We start from the raw sequence: 6,044 nt of genomic DNA, 5'->3' as shown, positions 1-6,044 counted from the left end.
AGAGAACAACAAAAAACGGGCAGTGGTGATGCACACCTTTAATCCCAACACTGGGGAGGCAGAGGCAGGTGGACTTGTGTGAGTTCAAGGCCAGCCTGGTCTACAGAGTGACTTTCCGGACAGCCAGGGCTACACAGAGAAAACCTGTCTGGAAAAACCAACCAACCAACCAACCAACCAAATTAAGCCAACAACAACAACAACGACAACAACAAAAACCAAAGCCAGATGCAGTGGCATCAACCTGTAATCCTTGGACCCCCAAAGGTCAGCTAGCAGGGTGAGACAGGAGGAGCACCTGGAAGCTTTAAGGACTGGCTAGTCTAGAATATACAATACAGGGACAGAAACAAGAGAGCCCCTGCCTCAACGGGGCAAGGGACTAGGACCAATTCCCAAAAGTTGTTTTGATTTCCACGTGTCACAGTGTTTTCTCTCCCTTTTTCCTTCCATCCCCTCCCCCCTAATAAATACATATATTTTAATAAGCTTCAATGGCAGTGCAGGTGTCTTAGTGGCCTCAGAGACAGTGGGCGTGGTGGGGCTCTCCAGTGTCTCTGTTGGCTGCGGTCTGTGGTGTCAGTCAGTACTGGCCAGTCAGGAAGCTGACTCAGCATTCAGTGAGTGAGCTGTCCCCAGCTGACTGTGTCATCTTGTGCACAGTGCCTGGCACTTCCAAGATTGTGCTCAACAGCTCAATTCAGCACCAGCACACACATACACGGTCAGAACCGCTGTCTACAGGATGGTGTAAATCTACTAGGAAGAGGAGGTTTGAAAAGCCTTCCCACTGAAGAATGCCCTAGAGGCCTGCGATGGTTTTGATTGTCAATGTGATAAGATCGAGTCTCAGCTTGGGACCAGCCTCCAGGTACATGTGTGAGGGATTATCTAGATTTAGGTTAGCCTCTGGCGGCACGTCTGTAAGGGGTTATCTAGATTAGGTTAATTGAAGCTGGAAGTCTCACTGTAATTGTGGTTTCAAGGGCTGTGGTCCGGCACCAAACTAGAAGGGAGAAAGGAGGTCCAGTACGAGTACTCAAGCTCTCTGCTTCATGACTATGGATGTCATGTGACCAGCCACCTCACGCTCCTGCTGTGATTTAGTCCTGATGGAATGTATCTCCTCCAACTGCAATGCAGAATAAACCCTTCCTCCCCTAAATTGCTTTATCATAGCAACAGGAAGAGTAACTGCTAGGCCTTAACAGACCACTTCCTGGGTTTCCTCTGCTAAAGCTGTACTTGATGACACAGAGGACACATTGTACATGATAACACACACACAGCAACACAGCCACGTGTACTGTACTAACTGAACACAGGACAAGTGGTGACCTCGGCAAGACCTCCCAGTGCTCCAGTGGTTAAACCCGGACCAGCAGAACAACATTAGTCTGGCATCTACCAAACAGGTGGAGTGCATGGGTCCCCCTAGTAAAACAGGAAGCCCTTAAAACTGCCTGCAAAACCAGAGGTTTTCCAAAGAGAGCAGAATCCTTGAGCAACAATCAACTCCTTGACTAGATACCCATGAGCTGGAAACGTCACATATAAACCTCGTAGGCTCTTTGGAAGACTCCCGTGTCTCTGCTGCAAAAGAGCAGTGTTGCCGTACCTCATGACACCCTCAGAAGTCCTAGCTGTATTTCTGCCATTTTTTTTTGTATTCTGGTGCCAATGGCTGCCTCTTTGGCCCAGCAAATGAGGTTTGTTTTGATGCGGATTGGGGCTTTGCTGTTGATGCTGTGCGCTTAGCGCCCTAGTCAGTAGGACTCAATCCTCGGCCTGGGTCAGAGGCTTGGTTCTGGAAATCATCATCCTGATGTTGAATCATTAGTGTAGGTACTCAGTGCCAGTGCCGTAGTCATATCTTGGTAAAGTTCTGTGTAACTCTGAAGCAACTAAAGAACATGTTAAAAGAGCAGCCTTGGGCTGGTGAGATGGCTCAGTGGGTAAGAGCACCCGACTGCTCTTCCAAAGGTCCGGAGTTCAAATCCCAGCGACCACATGGTGGCTCATAATCATCCGTAACAAGATCTGACGCCCTCTTCTGGAGTGTCTGAAGACAGCTACAGTGTACTTACATATAATAAATAAATAAATCTTAAAAAAAAAAAAAAAAAAAAAAAAAGAGCAGCCTTAGCTCAGTCATATGCAGAGGCCAAAGGAGGATGTCAGCGCTGTCATTCCCAGCTGCATTCCCTTGAGGCAGGGTCTGGAATCTGATTATCAGCCAGCAATCCTGTCCCTACCTTCTCCAGCACAGGCTGCAGGTGTGTATGACCGCAGCCAGTTCTTCCTGTGGGCACTGGGGATTTGAAACCAGTCCCTCATGCTTGTGCACTAAGCACTTATGCACTGAGCCATCTTTCCAGTCCCAGAAAGTTTTTCCCCAGTCAAACTTAGCCCGGAACAAGATGGAAACTCGGCTCAGCTGAAGAAACCCAGAGTGCGTTCACTGAGAGGAGCACTTCTCTTGCTTTGCTGATTTTGAATAGGGGTATCTGGGATGAGACTGACTGTAGAGTAAAGTGTCGCAGCTTCCCAGGTTCCTAGACCGCTCTTGTCTTTTATACTCGTGAATGTGAAATTTGTAAATAAATGTAAAGGGGGAAAAAGCTGTAACAAAGTAGAGTACTAGCATAAAAACAAACAGAGCTGCAGAACAGAATAGAAATCAAGAAAGAAACCCACTCAGAGAGGAACAACTGACTTCTGTTAAAGACTCGAAGGCAAAGAACAACAAATGGTAACAAACCAGCTAAGCAGACATCCAAGTGTAAAACAGTGAGCTCAGAGCGCATCAGCTACAGCTAGCTTCAGGTAAGGTCTGAATGTGGCTCCCAGTGTCCATGCTAATAGATCTGAACTGCAGCCCTGAGGCTGCTATGGCCATTCTTAAGCACTGTGGACACTGGATACTCCTGTCTTGGCACATGACCCTTGTCCTGCCGGACCAAGAGTAGCATGAACCAGGCTGGGCCTGGGCTAGGGTCTGAGGGTGATATGATATATTAAAAAGTAAAAAGGAGGGTGGTATTGACAAACATCAAGGATAATGCAAGAATAAAGAATAATTTAAAAACATGATAAAGGGGGCTGGAGAGATGGCTCTGTGGTTAAGAGCACTGGCTGATCTTCCAGAGGTCCCGAGTTCAATTCCCAGCAACCACATGGTGGCTCATAACCATCTGTAATGGGATCTGATGCCCTCTCCTGGTGTGTCTGAGAGAGCGACAGTGCATGCACATACATTGTCTTAGTCAGGGTTTCTATTCCTGCACCAACATCATGACCAAGAAGCAAGTTAGGGAGGAAAGGGTTTATTCGGCTTACACTTCCATACTGCTGTTCATCACCAAGGAAGTCAGGACTGGAGCTCAAGCAGGTCANGAAGCAGGAGCTGATGCAGAGGCCATGGAGGGATGTTCTTTACTGGCTTGCTTCCCCTGGCTTGCTCAGCCTGCTCTCTTATAGAACCCAAGACTACCAGCCCAGAGATGGCACCACCCACAAGGGGACCTACCCCCTTGATCACTAATTGAGAAAATGCCTTACAGCTGGATCTCGTGGAGGCATTTCCCCAACTGAAACTCCCTGCTCTGTGATAACTCCAGCTGTGTCAAGTTGACACAAAACTAGCCAGTACACACATAAAATAAATCTTAAAAACAAAACCATGATAAAGGAGTTGGAAATATGGGTCAAGTGTATACTGCTTTTGTAGGGCACCTTGGTTCAGTTCCTAGCACCCATACTAGGTGGCTCACACCTGCCTATAATTCTAGCTCCAAGGAAACATTATCTTCTGGTTTCTGTGGGCACCAACACACACAGCACAGGCATACACTGATACACATTAATAAATCTTACTACACACACACACACACACACACACACACACACCACTGAAATCACTACCCCACTTGTGGCTTAAATGGCCACAAATTTATAAACATCTTCAAGACAGCTGAATCTGTGCTTGCCAGCTTTGCAATCATAATTGCACTAACCATCATTCTCTTTGTTCTAAGAATTGAAACCTTTTCAAGACATGGGGGAAAAATACAAGCCACAGACTTAAGAGAAAAAAATTTGCAAAGCACTTATCTGATAGACATGTACTGTGAAAACCTAAAAGTCAGATCCCACCCCCCAAAAGGCAGATTTGAACAAATCAAAGAAGGCACGTGGCCTGGCACTGATGGTGCACACCTTTAATTCCAGAGACAGGAAAGCAGAGACAGGTGGATCTACAGAGGGGCAGCTTGGTCTACAGAAGCCAGAGCCATCTCAAAACAAAACCCCCAAAACCCAAAAAAGACAAAAAGGCATGTGGATGATGGATGACTAAAAGGATGCTCAACGTTATCATCCGAAGGAAAATGACAACCAGGGGCGGTGGCAACTTTTTTTTTTTTTTTCTCGAGACAGGGTTTCTCTATGTAGTCCTGGCACTCACTTTGTAGACCAGGCTGGCCTCGAACTCAGAAATCCACCTGCCTCTGCCTCCCAAGTGCTGGGATTAAAGGCACGCGCTACCACGCCTGGCTGGTGGCAACATTTAATCCCAGTACCCTCTCTTTTAAGATATACAAGGTTCACAAATCTAAGGTAGCCAATGGAAAACTCTGTTTGGGTTTCCACACTGAAATAATATTCTCAAGTACTCCGACATAGGAAAGAAGCTGTCTTTCTCCTTTTCTGGGTATATCAGATTGGATAATGGAAATCTACGTCTGTACTGTCCCTTCCTGCTCCCCTTATCAGGAAGACTTATGAGGCTAGAGAGACACAACAGAATCTTAAGGCCACCATTTGCATCTCTGAATCTAGCCAGACTAAGGAAAGCCTACACTGTCTTTATGACCCAATCCTATCCATTTAGGACCTTACCCCAGGGGATTTACTCTGGAGCTCTAAGTGGCCATAAACTCGCCAGAGACTTACCCCACACTGCCTCCCACTTTCCAGGATGCTCGACCCTAAATTTCTATTGCTTTGAAAGCATGCTACTTGTCACAGTGTGAAGCAAATTCGGAACCTCTGGCCAGGCTTCATTTTCATGTGTGTCCTACTTGTTTGCTACTTTCTGCTCTTCAGAGGGCAATGCCTGTGACCCACACGGAGGGCTGAGCAGGAGCTTGCAGTAGGCACAGAATAGCAGAGGCCTGAGTCCTAGAGAGCCCAGGTGGCACACGGAGCTGCAAAAGCAGCCACTCAACCCACCTGGTGAAACCATCACACTTCAATCTCCACACCCTTGCATGTGAGTCAAGACAACAGGACAATGGCATTTTATTTACAATTGGACCAGAAAAAGGCATACAGGCATTTTTTTTTAATTAAAAATAATGATGATGATTTAAAAAGTCAGAAAAATTGACAATGTTTGAACCTTTCCCCCACCCCTCCCCAACAATGAGAACCTTGGGGGGGAGGGTGCAAGATTTGAATGAACAAGTAACTCCCAATCACTCTCCACTCATTGGGCTCCCATTTCTCCAGCCTGATTCTTGGTGGATGCCACTCAGTGCTGTGAAGTCACTGCAAGACTGAGAGGTGCACTGATTTGACTGAGGATGGCGGTGGGGCCCCAGGAGGCGGGGCAGTGAAGGGTAGGGTGTGTTCCTAGCACAAGCAGCATCCTGAGCTTTTGTCTCCTGACAGGCTTCCAAAGGACTGGAGCAAGGGCGAGTGGCTGCTACTGACCCCTACACTCAAGGTGGGTTTGGTCTCTTGCTACATAAGAGCAAACTCTGTGTCTTGCCCTGGGTTTGCGGGGCTAGGATAGGGCGGAGGAGCCAGGCCAGGTCCATGAGCCTCTTCCAACCTGGGGAGACTGGGTTCTTGCCTATTCCTAGGAACTGGGAAAGGAGCAACCCAATTTACCGTTCATTTTCCTTCTCAGAGAAGTTTTCTGGGTGTTCCCAAAAGAACTTGCATGGGAGGAAGAGGGGATGGGTCTGGCTAAAGGACCCGAGAATAAATGCTGGGGCCAAGGGTCATGAGGAGGGAGAGGGAGAGAGAGAGAGAGAGAG

Source organism: Mus pahari, chromosome 3 (assembly GCF_900095145.1).
Source record: "Mus pahari chromosome 3, PAHARI_EIJ_v1.1, whole genome shotgun sequence".
NCBI lineage: Eukaryota > Metazoa > Chordata > Mammalia > Rodentia > Muridae > Mus > Mus pahari.
Note: the sequence above shows the minus strand (reverse complement) of the source record.